Source organism: Panicum virgatum, chromosome 4K (assembly GCF_016808335.1).
Source record: "Panicum virgatum strain AP13 chromosome 4K, P.virgatum_v5, whole genome shotgun sequence".
In the NCBI taxonomy this organism is placed as follows: domain Eukaryota; kingdom Viridiplantae; phylum Streptophyta; class Magnoliopsida; order Poales; family Poaceae; genus Panicum; species Panicum virgatum.
In genome coordinates, this window is record NC_053139.1 from 16,056,341 (window position 1) to 16,077,444 (window position 21,104).

Genomic DNA, 21,104 nt, shown 5'->3' on the forward strand with positions numbered 1-21,104 from the left:
TTACTTGGACAGCTAGCTACTGGCATCGACCGAAACTCTGGACAGACGCCCAAGGTATAAACATTAATAACTGGACAAGGACCTCTGGCGACGACCATTGACCAAGCATTTCCAGTTTATTTAATTTACAGATCTTTGATAATGCATCGGCAACCGAGTAGTGTTATTAGTAATAGCATATTTACACGGCCAGGTGGTCGCATGCCGTCTCGGAGAGGCAATTTTGTAAAAAACCCCTCGGCTCCGCTCGGAGACGGCCGCATCGTCGCCTCGCGAGGCGACGGCACCGGCTCGTGGTGCGAGGCTATACCGCCGGCTCCTCGTGCGCTGTGAGAGGCGGCCTCGACTGGGCGACGGCGGCGGGGATCCAGTTCTCCATCTTGCATTTCCCAGTCGCTGAGCGCGCGAAATCGAGTTGCAGCGGCCAAATCCCACAGAGCTGCAGCGGCGGCAGAGAAGGGGAAGGAATGGGGACGGAGCAGCAGTCGGCGGCAGTGGCGCGAAAGGTCCTTGCTGCTGCGGCGGCGCGCGAGCGGAAGAATGCGGCTTCACTGGTCACCCTAGCTTCACCGCCGACCCAAGGTGCACCGGCGGCATGTCCAACAGCGGCATGTCCAACGACTCCAACCAGGCAACCTGACTCAGACCGGCATCTCCTTCAAGCACGGGCATCCCTGAGGTAATACCTCTCCCCTCCTCTCAATTTGCCTGCTCATCTCCCCTCCTCTCAATTCCCCTCCTTAAAGCAGGGGCATCTTTTCGGTTCTTCAGGTTGTTGACTTGTTGCGACAATATAATTTCTGTGGGGTAATAATCTGCAGCGGACATGAGCATGATGACGGACATGCAGTCCATCGAGTCTTCCTTATCTTCCATGTTGTTTTTTGTCAGCATCCTGGCGTTGGTCCCTTGATCTACAAGGTCATGCCCTTCCTCCCTTCCTTTGATTGATTTATTCAATAAGGAAAGTAATATGCCCACTACGTATTTGATGGAATGCGTCTCAGATATTTGAAATTTATTTTACACTTGTATTTTCCATATCATATATTGGAGATGTCAAGTGTCATCTTATTTGGGAATCTATGAAAATATGTAGCCAGGAAGAACTTGCTAATATCATTCGTTTGTCTGAATTTAGTGAAAGGATTAGGTTTCAAACGTGGAAGTTTTTCAATCAGAATGTATTTATGTGCAATTTTTGGATGCAATTCAATTGCGAAACACTTAGAGACAGTAACTTATTAGTTTATACAAATGAACATGGAATTTGTGGATGAAATTGATATGGTACGTAGGCAGGTAAGCAGGCAGCGAGGTAGCACAATTCAATCGTTGTGCACATATTAACTGATATTGTTGTGCCATAGTGATGACAAAATGCAGTTAACTGATATCTATGTACGTCTACTGAGTTCACGGTTCTATGTTACAGTTATATGATTACAATATTGTTTTTTTAATCTAAGCACAACCTGGGCATTTTTGTCCTTCATTTCTTCTTGCTACTCCGCTAGCCACTCCACTCAGGAATGATTGAGGAGCTGATTGATGAAGGCGTGGGCGAGTGACTTGTTGTCATGTGATGCAAAACCTACTAAATTATTCTGCTAGCAAACTGAGATGAAATTATAGTCTGACAATAATTTGTGGACAGCTGCAACCTTACTACAAGTTAATGATCAATTATATTTGTGGAATGGTTCCTATACAATGTTACTGTTTTTTATTTCTCTACTCATGATGAAATCTGGTTATCTGGACATTGGTGAGCTTGTGCACATATTATCTGATCAAGGTAGGCAGAACATTGTTACTGCTATGGATGTAGCAATGCCTGCCCCTTCTTTGGCAGGTACACAGTTGTTTGATCAAATCTGAATTAAAAAAATATAAAGTGATCTTTGTTGCTGATTGCACACACCTGAATTCCAGAAGGAAAAGATCTAAAGAACATACAGAAAAGCTTGCGTGCTCTGACCCTGAAATTAGTGATGAAGATCAAGAGCCGTATGCTGTTGAATCGTGGATGGTTCATGGAGCTCTGAACATGGCAGAGCATCTGGCCAAAGATGCTGCGCCCGTTCTACCCTCATATGCATCTAACATCAGATTCTTATTACATGCACCATCTCTGCTGGTGTATTAGAGGATTAACTATATTTTGGTATGTGGAAACTGTGCAGCTGCCTGAGATGTCTTCTTGCGATGAAAAAATTCATATCTCCAAAGCATGATACATAAGTGAGTGCAGCTAAAACTTCCTACTTACAAAAGGAACCATACTCAAAATGAACTATCTAGCGGACTGTCCGCTATACATCAGCAGACTGTCCGCAATTCAACCTTGACATCCCACCAGAACCACCTACATTTCTAGATAAATTTTAAACTTGCTGTAGACTGTCCACGCCCCAGTAGCAAACTGTCCGCAGTTCATCTACGCGGATTCGTCAGAAACAACAACATTTCTGGAGAAAACCCTAGATTGGCTTGTGGACTGTCCGGCTCCATTGACGGACCATCCATAGTGGAAATTGTTCAGACACCCGAACCCTTAGGTGGCGGACCGTCCGCGCCCCCTTGTCGGACTGTCTGCGATTCACCTTTTGACACAGCGCAAGCTGACGGCTTGCAAACGAGCTAGGTCAGCGCCACAGCGCGGCACGTCGTTCCCGCCAGCAGTGGGCTGACTGATGGTGAGGCTAGCACTACACGATCTACGTGATGGGGTGCACAATGGCATGGGTGACGCACGCAAAGAAATCGAGCCGAGCATAGTCGGCGGCGTGCGACCCGCGACGGTCATGACGACATCATCGAGTACGTGCATGGAGACATCGGGAACGTGGAGGAACGAGGGGAGCACGAGCATTGGCGGCTCACTTACAGTCGATTTGAGCCCTTGGACAAAGGAAACGGTGGCCGGACGATGGAGTTCCATGGTGAGGTCGAGTTTGGGCGAAACTCAGACTGACGGCCGGGGAATCCGTGTTTCCCGGCAAGGCGAAGGTTAGGGCTGCGGTTGGAGGGGTTATGGTGGGAGCTAGGGAGGGGGTCGAGCTTTGGGTGCAGTGGATTTGAGATCCATGGAGGGGAGCTCGCGGATTCGGCCGAAGAAGATGAGCTACTCAGGCTGTTTCAGTAGTGGTTGGAGGAGGAAGACGAACTGAGCGAGCGAGAGAGAGACAGAGAGTGGGCTCAAGGGCGAGTTCGAGGGGGGATGGATGGCTTCAATGCGGCGTACGAGGATGGCCTGGAAAAGCTTGACGGCCAACACGTGGCGACGACCGATGAACCTCTGTCTCGGAGTAGGTGAAACAGGAACGTGACTGGCAGACCGTACAGCGGACTGTCCAGAGAACAGTCCGCAGTTCAAAAATGTTCGGACATCAGAACCACTAACTGGCGGACCGTCCGCGTTCAAATGCATACTGTCCGGTGTTCAAAATGTTCGGACATCCGATCACCGATACTTGCGGACCGTCCGCATTCAAGTGCGGACTGTCCGCTTTGCACCGTTGGTCGGCAATTCCGACACATGGTCACTGGAAGTTCTGATGCCCAACTCGGAATTTCCAGTGGTTCCAATTTAACTCGGAATTGACTCGATTTTTGACTTGCAAAAACTCTAGATTTCGGACTGGAACTTGAAATTTGACCAAAACGAAAGTTGTAGAGGAAGAAAAGACCTACAACTTTGATGCTGGGCAAAAGTTGATTCGGGGCTTGAGCTCAGCGGAAAAACACGATTAAACTCAACTACTCTCGCAACCCACTGTGCATACTTAATTGAAGCTAATAATAAGCTTAGGCCCATTACTAGCTAATTAAGCACAAGTTTAACACTGGAGTGTTACAACCCTTCCCACTAAAAGAAATCTTGTCCCGAGATTTTGGTGGAGGTGCCAAAATTGAAAAGAGAGCGACATGGTTAGGTACCTCGATGAGCTTATAGCAACTCAGGATATTTGGATTGAATAAATTCCTCCATCTCCCAAGTAGCTTCTCGCTCGGAGTGATTACTCCACTGAACCTTATAGAAACTGCTGATTTGATTCCGGGTAACTGGGTCTTGTGGTCAACAATTTTAGCTGGATGCTCTGGATAAACAAGATCGGGCTCCAACTGTAAATTTTCCATATCAATAATCTCAGTTGGAGCACGGAGGCACTTCTTGAGCTGGGAGACATGAAAAATATTATGAACTGCCGATAGATGTGAAGGAAGTTCCACTCGATATGCTACCGGCCCACATTGCTCAATAATAGGGAAAGGTCCAATATACCGAGGTGCCAATTTCCCTCTCACCCCAAATTGTTGAACACCCCTCATTGGGGATACCCACAGATAAACATGATCACCAACTTGAACACCCCTCATTGGGGATACCCACAGATAAACAAGCCCATTGGGCTAAAGGAAACAAACAGAACTCGGAAGCGGTAGCTAGACTTCTGGGGTATCCTCCATCTTGACGTCTTCTTTAATCGACAGGCAAACTTGAGCGAAGCACGAGTCGTCCTTAGTCCTTCCTTCGAAGTCATCGTCGATCTTCGAGTCGGATCCTGCATCTACTAAACTATCCCCAAGGACGGGATAGGTTCACGTCACCATCCGTATGCAAGCTTTAAGAGGATGCATTATGGTATAAAAAATAGACAACGGATAAGGCTAGAGTTTCCTATGCGTAGCATCAACAAAGTATAGCATCTGCCAAGTCACCTGACGCGGGCCATTTCGGCATCCCGGACTCCCGGTCAACTTACACCTCCGAGACTCACCCAAGTCCCTGATAACCAAGTCGGTGCAAGAACTCCCTCTCCTCGCACCTCAGCTGCTATCCAAGCAGGAAGGTAGGCTAGAGGGAAGAAGAAAAGTATCAAGGCACACTAACTAATGGAAGTAACAGAAGAGTAGGAATGTACATGACCGAGTACATGGCTATACATATAGTTTTCACCCTGCAGGGGTTGTACACCTGTACCCACTCGAATCACTTCCAGCCGGAGGCCAGCCGACTGACATCGAGACACCGGTCTACTGAGAACAAGAACTAGCTGCCATGGCACCATCCTGCTTTCCCAGGTTTGGGCACGTTCTCTCGCAAGAGGTCGCCCCGGGACTGTGAGGCCATCTAGAATAGGATTCCCATCAATCCCGCGAATCGGGGAACGCCAGGTCCACACCTGCTCCACCTACACCGATACTACATCCGCCAACAGGCTTGGCACCACGCTTACTAGCCTCGGACCGGTTCCACCCGCATAGTGGATAAGTGGTGTGCACGCTCACAAAGTCCCACTAATCATAGTTACACCAACCGGTTCCTTATATACCAGGGCAAGCATCTCCGTCCTCATGCGTATCCGCCACAGCGGTCCGCGACTGGCACCCATTACAGGTAAGGCCCAGAAAACACCTCAAAAGTCCAACCGTGTCCAACGACACAAACATGCACCCGCAACAGGTGCTCGTAGGGTGTGCCCAACACACACCCCCAGCAAAGTCAACTTGCTCGCCCCCTGCTAAAAGCCCTAGTCACCAACACCTGATATGGTGGATCTCCACACACACCAAGACTATCATATCACGAGGAAATCCCACACATACACATGCAAGCATATCAACCATTCAAACATGGTTTATGTTAGGAGTTCAAGGAATAAGGGCACACAATTGGCTATGCAGGTTCATCTCATAACAGTAATAAAGCGATAGCAGTTCTAGCAAGCAATGCCTAATAGGTATTCAAATCATAGATGGGCGTCAACCTGAGACTTCTCATAGTCGTCCTAGGTCTTCAGAGTCTTCTCGTTGTCCGGGACTTCCTCCTGGGTCCTCTGGGCATCCGGGGCGTTGATCAGCTCCTCCTCGCTAAGGGCCTATTCGTAATTACGAATTACTAAGGGGGCCAAAGTGCAAAAGTACACAAAAGTATCCAAATAAGATCCAAATCACACCAAAACCTATTCTAACGGGTAGATCATGATTTTAGAAAAATTATGAAACGGGTTTCATAATTTTCGGAGCTCCGGTTAATTTATTATCGATTTTCGAAGCCTAAATCTATTTCTGAAATTAACAAGTGATTTTCGAAAAAAAGAAAAACACACAGGGCCGACACGTGGCAGGACGGGAGAGTGCCACGTGTCCTGTTGACGTCACCATGACGTCAGCACAGGGTCGGTTGCTGCTGATGTCAGCGGGGTCAAAGCTGACGTCAGCGTTGACTGGTCAACGTTGACCGGTCAACGTTGACCATTGACCGGTCAACGTTGACTAGTCAACAGTCAACATCCAGGTCAGCGGGGTCCACGTGTCGGTGGCCCCACCTGTCAGCCACTCACTAGAGGATGACATGTGGGACCCGCGGGTTAAAAAGGTTACCAGAAAAGAAAAAGAAAAAGGGAACCATGGTTATTGGGCTAAAAAACCACGGGTTGGCTCGGCTTGGCCCATGAGGGGTTCGGCTTGGCTCAAAGGACTGGCTCCATCTGCGGCTCACGGGCCGGCTTGGCTACTGGGCTCGGCTCGGCTTGGCGGGCCAAAGCAAGGCCACGGCCCAACGGCTCCTTCTCCCTCCCTCCCTCTCTTACAGGCTGGGCCCGCGGGGCAGTTCTCTCTCTCCCACCACTGACAAGCGGGACTCGCCCATCAGCGGGAGCAGGATCGGGTGTGGCGCGGCGGCGATCTGGTGCGGGTCTCGTGCGTGTGGCCATTTGCGAGGCAGGGTGTGTGCAGGAAAGGTCAAGGCGTCGTCCAGGTGTTCGACGGTATGCTGCGGTGGATCGGCAATGGCACGCGCGTGGCGTTGCTGCGTCGGCCGCGGTGGTCGTGCACAGCGAGGCCAGGGTGCAACGGCGGCTGTGGGGAGGCAAGGCGGAACTGGGCCAGGCACGGGCGTGCGCGCGGCGGTGTGTGCGCGCCGAATGCGACACACCATCGCAGTGGTGTGTGCCGGCCAAGAGGGAGTGGCTCAAGCCTGGGCGGTGTGCGCGTGTGCGTCGGGCATAGCCACAGTGTGGCGATGGTGTAGCGCAGGCATGCCCAAGAGGCGGCGTGCAGGGTCAGATGCGCGGCCGGGTCGCACGTATGCGTATGCCCAGCACGGCCACAGTGAGACCGTGGCGCGGCGAGGTAGTGGCGACAGCGTTACCGAGAAGGCTATGTGCTACGGCGACGCTCGATGTCGGCTCCTGAAGAGACGGAGGACGGGGACCCTAGGGCACGCTAAGGGATGGCTCATTGGCGGCAAAGGCGGCCGGACAGCACACAGGGAAGGGCGAGGTCTGAGCGGTGGCGGCCTACCGAACTGGGTCGAGGAAGACAATGGCGAAGCAGGGTCGAGTCACGGCCGTGGAGCGTTGGTGAGGTGCCGTGCAGCTCACGAGCGTCGAGGTTGTCGTACAGGGCGCTGAACCACGTGGTGGAGGTCTGCGGCGGCGGTGCGGCATTGTCCTCTAGCGACCGCGACGGCGACGGCGACGGCGTCGTCCTCCTAGGCCTCCTTCTTGGCGTGCTCAGGTCCGGCTCCTCCTCTCCATCTCCCTCTTCCCTTCTCCCCCACTCTCTCTTCCCTTGCTCCCTCCTCTGTTTCTTGGTGGCTGTGGTGGCGGAAAGGGAAAAGTACCCCGCGGTGGCTCCAGGGTTTGGCTGCGGCTGTCCGGGGTTTTATAGAGGGCTCTAGGTTGCGCGGGCCTGGGCGAGGGTGGACGGCCGGCGATTTTCGGCGTCCGCGCCGGGACGCGTGGCTAGGATCATGCGGCTCGTGGTGCTGGGGCTTGCGGGGCAGCCAAGGCAGCACGACGCTGGTGGTCAAGGCGGGGAAAAAGGGAGCGCGGGGCGGTTTCGCTCCCTTGTCGCGGAGCGGGGGCGGCGCGCACGCGAGGTCAGGTGGAGGCGCGGGCGCGGCAGCTTTGGCGCGGGCGGCGGTGAAAAGCAGAGAGAGGGCGAGGAGACGGGGATGAGAAAGGCGCACAGTGCGCGGCTGACGTGCGGGCCCGGACTGGCAGCGGCTCGCGGCGGAGGGAAGGGGCAACGGTGTGTGCTGGGCCGGACTGGGCTGGAGGCGCGGGCGAACAGGCCATTCAGGCCGGCGGGTGAAGGAGAAGTGGTTGGGTCAGACTGGGCCGCGCGGCTTGCAAGTTTGGGCCGGTGTTAGCAGGCCAAGGCTGGGCTGGTTAGATGGTTTTGGCCCAAGGCAAGTTAGAAGGCTTGTTAGCATTTGAACTTAATTTGATTGGTTCAAATCAAATTAAGTTCCACACAATTCAAACAAAAATAAATCAAACCAAATTTGAACAGGGGAGATTCAAATAAAACCCAACTCCAAATATAGCACACTAGCATTTATATCCTTATATTTGTTTTGCTTTTAATTTACTAGGAATTCGAGATGGAAGAAGAGATCAACCTTACATTATTTTTACCTAGTTACACATGCACACAAAAAGTTTTTGAAATTTCATCTTTTTGCACTATATAACATTCCGTAATAATACGGGATGTTACAGTCTACCCCCCTCACAAGAATCTCATCCCTGAGATTAAAGGTTTACCTGGGTTTCGAAGAGGTGAGGGTACTACTCCTTCAGATCAGCTTCCTTCTCCCAAGTGGCTTCTCGTTCTGTGTGATTACTCCATAATACCTTGCAATACGGAATGGTGGTCCTTCTAGTTTCTTTCACTGCTCGGTCCAGTATCTTCACAGGATATTCCACATATTCAAGAGTTTCTTGCAAATCTATTGCCTCAGTCGGAACTGTCTTTGCTGGTACTCGCAAACACTTGCGTAACTGAGATACGTGGAAAACGGGGTGCACTCCAGCAAGTTCTTCAGGTAACTTCAGCTTGTATGCCAATTTCCCGATTCTCTGAATGACTGGATACGGTCCAATGTACCTAGGGGCAAGCTTCCCCTTCACATGAAACCTCTTGGTACCTCGGAGTGGTGATACCTTCAAATACACATGATCTCCAACTCTAAACGAGAGTTCTCTTCTTCCTTTGTCGGCGTAGCTCTTCTGCCTGCTCTGGGCGATTTTCAAGTTCTCTCTGATCTTGGCCACATTCTCTTCGGCTTCAACAATGGCATCTGGTCCGAAATACGACCTTTCTCTAGTTTCTGACCACATCAGCGGTGTTCTGCACTTTCTACCATAAAGAGCTTCAAACGGTGACATCTTCAAGCTGGCCTGAAAGCTGTTGTTGTACGTGAACTCGGCATATGATAGACTTTTCTCCCAATCAAATCCATAGGTCAGTACACATGCTCTCAACAAATCTTCTAATATCTGGTTCACTCTTTCAGTCTGACCATCTGTCTGAGGGTGATAAGCGGAGCTGTACTCGAGATTAGTCCCAATGGACTTGTGCAAACTCTGCCAGAACATAGCGGTGAACTGTGGTCCTCGATCTGAAACAATGCTTCGCGGGGCACCGTGAAGCTTCAGGATATTATCTATATAAAGCTCTGCTAGCTTACTCACAGCGAATGTCGTCTTGACTGGTATGAAATGAGCGACCTTGGTCAAACGATCAACGATCACCCAAATAGCATCATGTCCTTTCTGAGTTCGGGGTAATCCCATGATGAAATCCATGCTAATGTCATCCCATTTCCAAACGGGTATATCCAACAGCTTCAACAATCCCGCAGGGCGCTGATGTTCAGCCTTGATTCTCCTGCAAATGTCGCATTTAGCCACATACTCGGCTATGTCCCTTCTCATGTCTCTCCACCAGAAGCAATCCTTTAGATCCTGGTACATCTTCGTACATCTAGGGTGTATCGAGTACTTAGAGTTATGGGCCTCATTCAAGATATCCATTCGGATCTTCTGATCTCGGGGTACACATATACGGTTCTTCAGCCAGGTGGTACCTTGGTCGTCGACTCGGTAGTCAGGGGCCTTTCCGTTCCTCATTAACCTTCTCAATTTCCGAAGTTCTGGGCACTACTTCTGAGCTTGTCTGATTCAATCTTCAAGATTGTACTTGATCATCAGTTCATTCAGCTATCCTTGCTCAACAATCTCAAGCTTCAGCTTCTCCATTTCGTCACACAACTCAGGTTGTTCTTCGCGAACCATCAAATTGCTGCAATAGCTTCTCCTGCTCAAGGCATCTGCCACTACGCTGGCCTTGCCGGGGTGATACTGGATGTTCAGGTCATAATCCTTGATCAGCTCTAGCCATCTTCTTTGTCTCATGTTCAACTCTGCCTGAGTGAAGAAGTACTTGAGACTCTTGTGGTCGGTGTATATATCGCATTTGTTGCCAATCAATTAGTGCCTCCAAATCTTCAAGGCATGCACAACTGCTGCTAGCTCGAGGTCATGAGTAGGATTGTTCTCTTCGTGCTTCCTCAACTGTCGCGAAGCATATGCAACAACTTTGCCTTCCTGCATCAGTACACATCCAAGTCCTTGACGAGAAGCGTCACAATATACCATGAAATCTTTTCGGATGTCTGGAAGTGTGAGAATCGGGGTGGTGGTGAGTTTGGACTTGAGCTCTTGGAAGCTGGCTTCACACTTTGCTGACCAAACAAACGGTACTCCATTCTTGAGCAGTTCAGTCATTGGCTTAGCAATCTTGGAGAAATTCTCGATGAAACGCCTGTAATATCCTGCCAATCCCTAGAAACTTCTGATGTCAATGACATTCTTCGGCTGCTGCCATTCTGATACGACTTCGATCTTTGCTGGATCCACTGCAACTCCATCAGCTGTCAACATGTGTCCTAGAAAGGCAGCCTTCTCTAGCCAGAACTCAAACTTGATGAACTTTGCATACAATTGGTTCTGCCTCAGCTTCTCAAGAACAATCCTCAAATGCTCGGCATGTTCTTCAGCAGTCTCGGAGTAGATCAAGATATCATCGATGAAAACTACGACAAACTTGTCTAACTCTTCCTTGAATACCTTGTTCATCATATTCATGAAGTATGCAGATGCGTTCATTAGTCCAAAAGACACAACTGTGAACTCATACTACCCATATCTTTTCACAAAAGCTGTCTTCGGGATGTCACTCGGTCGAATCTTCATCTGATGATAGCCGGATCTCAAGTCAATCTTACTGAAAAATTTGGCCTTCTTCAATTGGTCCAACAGATCATCGATCCTGGGCAAAGGGTACTTGTTCTTGACGGTTACTGCATTCAAGGAATGGTAATCGATGCACATCCTCATGGTTCCATCTTTCTTCTTCACGAACAACACTGGCGATCCCCATGGCGAAGCACTAGGTCTGATGTACTCCTTGTCCAACAAATCCTTCAGTTGCTTCTTCAATTCCGCAAGTTCTTCTACTGACATCCTGTATGGTCGCTTTGTGATAGGAGCTGTGCCTGGCACAAGGTTAATCACGAACTCGATATCTCTATCAGGTGGCATTCCCGGTAGCTCTTCCGGGAATACATCGGGGTACTCACAGACAACTGGCACGTCAAAGAGTGTCATCTCCTTCAGGTTGCTCAAATTGCACACCTGAGGTACATCATGGGACTTCAAAGGCTCTACTTCTATCTTCTTCCCACTGGGGTGTTCTTGAGTCACAAGTCTGGGTGAACACGAAATCACTCCTTTGTGTGTAGTCAACCAGTCCATACCCAAAATGACATCTATCCCATTTGATTTCAGCACTGTCAAATCGGCTAGGAATGGTAACCCATGTATCATGATCTTCACTCTTTTGCAAGCATGAGTGCATCGGAGATCTCCCAACGGAGAACTAGTGACAATGGGACGACTCCTGAGAGTCATCGGGAGTGCATTCTGTGTGACAAACTTTGTAGAAACATAGGAGCTAGTAGCTCCTGAGTCAAACAAAACCAAGGCGTTAGAGCCATTGATAAGATACTTACCTGTCACAACATCAGGTGCGTCACAAGCTTCTCCTTCAGTGATGTGTGCGAGACGAGCATGATCAGTGGTGCACGGTGTCTTGCTTGTAGAGTTGGAAGCTTGAACTTTGGTCTGAGTCTTCTTCTCGGGGCATCTGTAGGATTTGTGCCTGGGTTGGTTGCAGGTGAAACAGATGACTATCGGAGTCTTAGCATTAGTTTCTTGCATCAGCGGTTGGTTGTGGTCTTCACCATCTTGGGTTTGTTCTTCCTGATCTCTGTCGTCGGTGACCTGGTTGCCTCCTTCACTGATGTTCCTGCTCGGCTGATGGGGCCAAAGTAGAAACTGTTCCTTGGTGGGAGTGGTGGTACACTTCTGGGCTTCTGAAGAATCCGGTTGCGAGACTGGTGATTGGCCTTTCTCTTCTTCTCGCACTTGCGATCCTCCCATGCTAACCTTTCAGTCTCCATGGCGATAGCGCAGTTGACTAGATGGTGATACGACTGATGGATGCTTCTTGCCAAAATCTGACGAATCTCGTGGTGTAGACTGCAGTGAAACCAAAACTTCTTGTTCTCATCGGTGTTCACATCCTCGAGGGTGTATCTCATCATCTTGGTGAAGTTGCGTTCATACTCCTGAACCTTCATTGTTCCTTGGGTCATGGTGCGAAACTCTTGAGCCTTCTGAATGAGAAGTTGTCGAGGTACGTGATGGTCACGAAACGCCCTGGCAAACTCCTCCCAAGTGATGCTCGCTAGGTTGGCATGAGAATTACAGTAACTGTCCCACCAAGATCTGGCGGTTCCTTCGAGTTGGTGTACTACGAGTGCAACACACTCCTTGTCGGTGCAGTCGGTCAATTCCAGCTTGGACTCAATCACTCTTAGCCAATCATCGGCATCCATAGGATCCTGAGAGTAACTGAAGGTCGGTGGCTTCAGACGAATAAACGTCTCGATCTTGCGAGGTAGACTCTCTGCTTGTAGGTCTGGGTGATGATCCACATTGATCTGCTGCTCGGTCGCCTCGGTCAGGCGCCGAAGTAACTGAGTCTGTGCAACTATGCTCTCAGTGATGTCCGGTGGCGGTGGTGGATCTGCGTTGATCTCCATGTTGACTCCTTCCTCGTCTTCTTTTTCGTCCACCTGTCCATTAGGACTGTTAGGAGCTCCAGCAGACAGGTCTGCGCCCCTGCTTTGCTCCGGGGGTGGAATAGGTACCTGAATACATCTGGGTGCTGCGGCGGTAGCTTCCTCTTGAGCGGTTTCCTCGAAACGTGCCATCAAGCGGCTGATTCGTTGATCTGACATCTTCTGCGAAGGATTGACAAAAGGATGTACTATTTAACATACATCACTCACCAGAAAGAGCACACATTCTAAAACCTACACTCAGTAGTAAGAACCATAGAAACAGACAAAACCCAATCAAGAATCAGGCACTCAAGCAATCAAACATCCTATGAAGACTATTTCACACAGCTATTAGTGCACGGACTTCTTTGAAAGGGTAGTCTCTACTTTAAGGAACTCAAGGTCACTTGTCTGTCGATGAGTTCGTCTTGATCTCATCCTAAGGGCTTTGTGAGAAGTTCGATAAGCGCAGGTAAGATAACGAGTCGGAAGTGAGGAAAAGAATCAAAAAGATAGAATTTATAGTTCCAAGGGGGGTATATAAAGTAGATGGAAGTGTTTAGAGAGTCCTAAATCCAACAACCATTGCTATGGCTCGTGCTACGGTCAAGTATGGCTCTGATACCAACTGAAATGAACCGGGTTGTCAAACAGACAACCCGACTCCCTGTATCGTCGTGATAGTCCCTGGATCAGTAGCTATCACACACATAATTCATTTCAATTGCATGTCTCAGTCATACTTCGCGTTAAAACACATCAAAAGTTTAATTAATACATAATCCAGTGGATTGTTATACGAAATTCTGATACAAGCCCATTGGGCTAAAAGGAAACAAACAGAACACGGAAGCGGTAGCTAGACTTCTGGGGTATCCTCCATCTTGACGTCTTCTTTCATCCACAGGCAAACTTGAGTGAAGCATGAGTCATCCTTAGTCCTTCCTTCGATGTCATCTTCGATCTTCGAGTCGGATCCTGCATCTACCAAACTATCCCCAATGACGGGATAGGTTCACGTCACCATCCGTATGCAAGCTTTAAGTGGATGCATTATGGTATAAGAAAAAGACAACGGATAAGGCTAGGGTTTCCTATGCGTAGCATCAACAAAGTATAGCATCTGCCAAGTCACCTGACGCGGGCCATTCCAGCATCCCGGACTCCATTCCGCCATCCCGGACTCCCGGTCAACTCACACCTCCGAGACTCACCCAAGTCCCTGATAACCAAGTCGGTGCGAGAACTCCCTCTCCTCGCACCTCAGCTGCTATCCAAGCAGGAAGGTAGGCTAGAGGGAAGTAGAAAAGTATTAAGGCACACTAACTAATGGAAGTAACAGAAGAGTAGGAATGTACATGACTGAGTACGCGGCTATACATATAGTTTTCACTCTGCAGGGGTTGTACACCTGTACCCACTCGAATCGCTGCCAGCCGGAGGCCAGCCGACTGACATCGAGACACCGGTCTACTGAGAACAAGAACTAGCAGCCATGGCACCATCCTGCTTTCCCAGGTTTGGGCGCGTTCTCTCACAAGAGGTCGCCCCGGGACTGTGAAGCCATCTAGAATAGGATTCTCATGAATCCCGCGAATCGGGGAACGTCAGGTCCACACCTGCTCCCCCTGCACTGATACTACATCCGCCTACAGGCTTGGCACCACTCTTACTAGCCTCGAACCAGATCCACCCGCATAGTGGATAAGTGGTGTGCACTCTCACAAAGTCCCACTAATCATAATTACACCAACCGGTTCCTTATATACTGGGGCGAGCATCTCCGTCCTCATGCGTATCCGCCACAGCGGTCCGCGACTGGCACCCATTACAGGTAAGGCCCACAAAACACCTCAAAAGTCCAACCGTGTCCAACGACCCAAACATGCACCTGCAGCAGGTGCTCGCAGGGTGTGCCCAACACACACCCCCAGCAAAGTCAACTTGCTCGACCCCTGCTAAAAGCCCTAGTCACCAACTCCTGATATGGTGGATCTCCACACACGCCAAGACTATCATATCACGAGGAAATCCCACACATACACATGCAAGCATATCAACCATTCAAACATGGTTTATGTTAGGAGTTTAAGGAATAAGGGCACACAATTGGCTATGCAGGTTCATCTCATAACAGTAATAAAGCGATAGCAGTTCTAGCAAGCAATGCCTAATAGGTATTCAAATCATAGATGGGTATGAACCTGAGACTTCTCGTAGTCGTCCTAGGTCTTTAGAGTCTTCTCGTTGTCCGGGACGTCCTCCTGGGTCCTCTGGGCGTCCGGGGCGTCGATCAGCTCCTCCTCGCTAAGGGCCTATTCGTAATTACGAATTACTAAGGGGGCCAAAGTGCAAAAGTGCACAAAAGTATCCAAATAAGATCCAAATCACACCAAAACCTATTCTAACGGGTAGATCATGATTTTAGAAAAATTATGAAACTGGTTTCATAATTTTCGGAGCTCCGGTTAATTTATTATCGATTTTCGAAGCCTAAATCTATTTCTGAAATTAACAAGTGATTTTCGAAAAAAGAAAAACACACAGGGCCGACACGTGGTAGGACGGGAGAGTGCCATGTGTCCTGTTGACGTCACCATGACGTAAGCACAGGGTCGGTTCTTGCTGACGTCAGCGGGGTCAAAGCTGACGTCAACGTTGACCAGTCAACGTCGAGGTCAGCGGGGTCCACGTGTCGGTGGCCCCACCTGTCAGCCACTCACTAGAGGATGACATGTGGGACCCATGGGTTAAAAAGGTTATCAGAAAAGAAAAAGAAAAAGGGAACCATGGTTATTGGGCTCAAAAACCACGGGTTGGCTCGGCTTGTCCCACGAGGGGTTCGGCTTGTCTTAGAGGACCAGCTCCATCTGCGGCTCGCCGGCCGGCTTGGCTACTGGGCTCGGCTCGGCTTGGCGGGCCGAAAGCAAGGCCACGGCCCAACGGCTCCTTCTCACTCCCTCTCTCTCTTACAGGCTGGGCCCGCGGGGCGGTTCTCTCTCTCCCACCACTGACAAGCGGGACCCGCCCGTCAGTGAGAGCAGGATCGGGTGTGGCATGGCGGCGATCCGGTGTGGGTCTCGTGCGTATGGCCATTTGCGAGGCAGGGTGTGTGCAGGGAAGGTCAAGGCGTCGTCCAGGTGTTCGACGGTATCCTACGGTGGACCGGCAACAACATGCGCATGGCGTTGCTGCGTCGGCCGCGGTGGTCGTGCACGGCGAGGCCAGGGTGCAACAGCGGTTGCGGGGAGGCAAGGCGGAACTGGGACAGGCACGGGCGTGCGCGCAGCGGTGTGTGCGCGCTGAACGCGACACGCCATCACAGCAGTGTGTGCGGGCCAAGAGGGCGTGGCTCAAGCCTGGGCGGTGTGCGCGCGTGCGCCGGGCATAGCTACGATGTGGCGATGGCGCAGCGCAGGCATACCCAAGAGGCGGCATGCAGGGTCAGACGTGCGGCCAGGTCGCGCGTGTGCGTATGCCCAGCACGGCCATGGCGAGACCGTGGCGCGGCGAGGTGGTGACGACAGCGTTACCGAGGAGGCTACGGGCTACGGCGATGCTCGATGTCGGCTCCTGTAGAAATGGAGGACGAGGACCCTAGGGCACGCTAAGGGATGGCTCATCGGCGGCAAAGGTGGCCGGACAGCACACAGGGAAGGGTGAGGTCTGAGCGGTGGCTGCCTACCGGATTGGGTCGAGGAAGACAAGGGCGAAGCAGGGTCGAGTCGCGGCCGTGGAGCGTTGGTGCGGTGCCGTGCAGCTCACGAGCGTCGAGGTCGTCGTACAGGGCGCTGAACCACAGCGGTGTTCTTGTCCTTGGCTTGGCGAAGGTCCGCGGTGGCGACGTGTTCCGGGCGGTTGCGTGGTGGAGGTCTGCGGCGGCGGAGCGGCGTCGTCCTCTAGCGACCACGACGGCGTCCTCCTCCTTGGCCTCCTTCTTGGCGTGCTCAGGTCCGGCTCCTCCTCTCCATCTCCATCTCCCTCTTCCCTTCTCCCCCACTCTCTCTTCCCTTGCTCCCTCCTTTGTTTCTTGGTGGCTGTGGCGGCGGAAAGGGAAAAGTACCCCGCAGTGGCTCTAGGGTTTGGCTGCGGCTGTCCGGGGTTTTATAGAGGGCTCTAGGGTTGCGCGGGCCCGGGCAAGGGCGGACGGCCGGCGATTTTCGGCTTGTGGCGCTGGGGTTTGCGGGGCGTCCAAGGCAGCGCGGCGCTGGTGGTCAAGGCAGGGAAAAACGGAGAGCGGGGCAGTTTCGCTCCCTTGTCACGGAGTGGGGCGACGCGCATGTGAGGGCAGGTGGAGGCGCGGGCGCGGCAGCTTTGGTGCGGGCGGTGGAGAAAAGCAGAGAAAGGGTGAGGAGACGGGGAGGAGAAAGGCGCACAGTGCGCGGCTGACGCGCGGGCCCCGACTGGCTGCAGCTCGCGGCGGAGGGAAGGGGCAACGGTGTGTGCTGGGCCGGACTGGGCTGGAGGCGCGGGCGAACAGGCCGTTCAGGCCGGCGGGTGAGGGAGAGGTGGTTGGGTCAGACTGGGCCGCGCGGCGTGCAGGTTTGGGCCGGTGTTAGCAGGCCAAGGCTGGGCTGGTTAGATGGTTTTGGCCCAAGGCAAGTTAGAAGGCTTGTTAGCATTTGAACTTAATTTGATTGGTTCAAATCAAATTAAGTTCCACAAAATTCAAACAAAAATAAATCAAACCAAATTTGAACAGGGGAGATTCAAATAAAACCAAACTCCAAATATAGCACACTAGCATTTATATCCTTATATTTGTTTTGCTTTTAATTTACTAGGAATTCAAGATGGAAGAAGAGATCAACCTTACATTATTTCTACCTAGTTACACATGCACACAAAAAGTTTTTGAAATTTCACCTTTTTGCACTATATAACATTACGTAATAATACGGGATGTTACATGCCTGTATGAAATGAACCTGCTCAGCCTCACAAACCATATCAGGGCCAAAGATATTTCTTTCACCGGCTTCTAACCAATTCAGTGGGGTTCTACACCTCCGACCATATAATGCTTCAAAAGGAGCCATTTTGATGCTTTCCTGATAGCTGTTATTGTCAGAGAATTCGGCCAACGGTAGACATTCATCCCATTTCTTGCCGGAGGAGAGCACACATGCTCTAAGCATATCTTAAAGAATTTGATTTATTCTTTCTTTCTGGCCATCGATCTGAGGATGATAAGCCGAATTGCCAATGAGCTGAGTACCAAGGGCTACATGGAAGTGTTCCCAAAAGCGTGCAACGAATTGGGCACCACAGTCAGAAATGATAGTCCTAGGTACCCCATGCAAACTCAGAATACGACTGATATATAGCTCGACATAATTGTTGACGGTGCTTAAGTGCCATTTTCACCCGTCAGCTATTCTCAATAATAAAGGAAAACTGCATGCCTTACTCGCATATTTGTATCACTAACCTTGCTCCACAGTTGTTTTCGAGTTTTGTACATTTCAGATGTGCAGGAGCGGAATAAGACGAAAACACATAGCAGACGCCATACAACTATGCAGAATATCGCGTCCGGCGTCACCCACTTACAAGGAGGGCCCATCTGGCAGAGCAAATGGGCGCGTCACGCACAATGCATACAAGGAAAGATATAAGGGCCCACATGTCAGCCTGCCAGAGAAGGATAAGGACGAGAGGCGGCCAGGTGGGGCCGGCCGACCCCCTGGGTCGGCCGAACCTGGCCGGCCTCCCGTCCAGGTGCATTTCGAGGAGGAGTCGGCCCCAAGTCTCCTGATTAGATTCCATACGTGCATTTGGCGGAAACCGACCTCCACTAGTATAAATAGGGCCCCCCTCACCCCTCACACACACACACACACACACACACACACACACACACACACACACACACACACACACACACACACACTTCATTCCATTCTCTCCAAGAAGGCTCTCCTCTCTCTTGCTCTCTTAGCTAGGTAGTGGAGCTAGGCTAGTTCTCTTTAGCGAGCAAGTCATCCTCGTGGTCGTTGAGCAATCCTCAGCTCCTGGTATGGCTTTGTATCTGACTTGTCAGACTTCTATTCATAATATAGAGTTTTGCCATGGTTGCTTTACTATCTTGATAGTTTATCAATCCATGCTTAGATCATTCATAAGTTATGCTACGGTCTTGGTTAGGTCAGATGATCCGGGTACGTATAGAGGTTCGTTGTGCTTTCGGGCTTGCTCTAGTGTTTTACTCGTCCATCCGAAGGGTGGGAGACCTGGGGGCACTAGAGTAGTGACTTCATACACGAGCGTGGTGCTCGGGTATGCGGGATCCTACGGATATGATCGTGCTCCATGGTGTGACTGGGGTAGACGGCAGGTGGTGACAGCCCTGTCCGTCCGGCGTAACAGCGGTGTTGCATTTAGCGTACTCCCCGACGTTCGGGTTCGGTGTAGGAGTTCATGCAAAGAGGTAATGGGACTGAATGTACTCTGGTGCGGGACCATCTCCCCGCTATCCCATTTTCCTGGCACCTGCAGTCCTAACCATGATCTGACATGACCCAACACTAGGACACCTAACCTAGCCTAAGTTCCAGCTGACTTGACGTAGGATATAGTAGTTCTTTGTTTTATAGTTTCTCTCCTTTATTCCTTCCTCTTGGAGTGTGGATGTGTACTGTGTCGCATTACCCTTGCTTATTCTTTACTTGGACTTACCCCTGTTAGAGCATTGCCTATTGCTTGAGGCACAATGCCATGGTTAATGTTGAGTACAATACCTTTGCCGCTGCCGTGCTTTGGGATACAAATAAATGACGATACCCTTACTCTCCGGGTGAAATGCTACAACGGTATATCTGTGCGCTTGCGGATCCATCTGTAATCGTATTGATTATACCACGAGAGTGGCACCCCTTGGTTGCAGTTGCTAGGATGGGTTCGGCGCCCTCATTTCTAGTGATTGCACTAAGGACTGCTAACAGACATTTCTGGCGCTGTTGCTAAGGATTAACCATTCCTAGTGATTGCACTAAGAAATGTCAACAATAATGTTGTGCCCTATAGATGGTCTTCATAGGGAGAAAATGGGCTGACTTGGTAAGACGGTCCACAATAACCCAAATTGAGTCATACCCTTTTGAAGTCTTGGGTAGGCCCGCAATAAAATCCATACTAATATCTTCCCACTTCCATGCCGGAATAACCAATGGCTGAAGTGTACCGGCGGGTCTGAGATGGCTTGCTTGAACCCTTCTACAGATATCACACTCAGATACAAATTTAGCAATTTCCCGCTTCATCCTTTTCCACCAGAACCGTTGTTTCAAATCTTGGTACATTTTATTACTGCTTGGATGAATAGAATTCCTAGAGAGATGGGCTTCATCAAGGATTTGCTTACAGAGCTCCAAATCTTTCGATACCACCAGGTGACTACTAAACCATAAAACACCCTCACTATCCTGGTGAAACATGCAGCCTTAGGATCATTTTCACTGAGCCTTTGTCTAATCTTGCTCATGCCCACATCATTTTTCTGAGCAGCGATAATTTAATCTCGAAGTGTTGGAGTGAGGATAAGATTGGTAACTGCGCCATCAGCTACAATGGCCAGATTCAACTCCTCCATCTCTTGGCACAAGGTTTCATGCATAGTGGTGGCTGAGATGCAGTTGCAATTTTTTTTCTACTCAAGGCATCTGCAACAACATTAGCTTTACCCGGATGATAATGAATATCCAGATCATAATCTTTAATTAACTCTAACCACCGCCTCTGGTGCAAATTCAGCTCACTCTAGGTGAAAGTATACTTGAGACTCTTGTAACACCCTAATTTAAATTTCAGCAATTTATTAATAAATTTAATTGGCTTTACTTAAATTTCTAAGGTTTATTGTGTTAGACTTGCATTTAATCTAAATTTTGTTGCTTAAGTAATTAAAATTTTACCATAGGTTTAAATTTTGGTGTTGCATTCATGCTGGTGCATAGTTTTAATTATTTGAGTGTGGTTCGAATTCAAATTCTGATTTGAATTCAAACTTTGTTTGAAGTAGAATTAGAAAAGAGGGGTATAAAGGAAATAGGGCCCAAACCCAAAACAGCCCAAAATCGCGAGATCCAGCCCAACCCGGCCGGCCCAGCTCGCTACC

The 21,104-nt window shown here is 50.1% G+C and overlaps 1 long non-coding RNA gene across 1 annotated transcript; it reads left to right on the top strand.

Annotated features, from left to right (window-relative positions):
• The first annotated feature begins 226 nt into the window (after nt 1-226).
• Nucleotides 227-2,139, top strand: LOC120705090. The gene is made up of 3 exons (XR_005687778.1): nt 227-679; nt 772-1,855; nt 1,936-2,139. It is a non-coding gene; the product is annotated as an uncharacterized LOC120705090 (long non-coding RNA).
• Nucleotides 2,140-21,104: the final 18,965 nt, after the last annotated feature.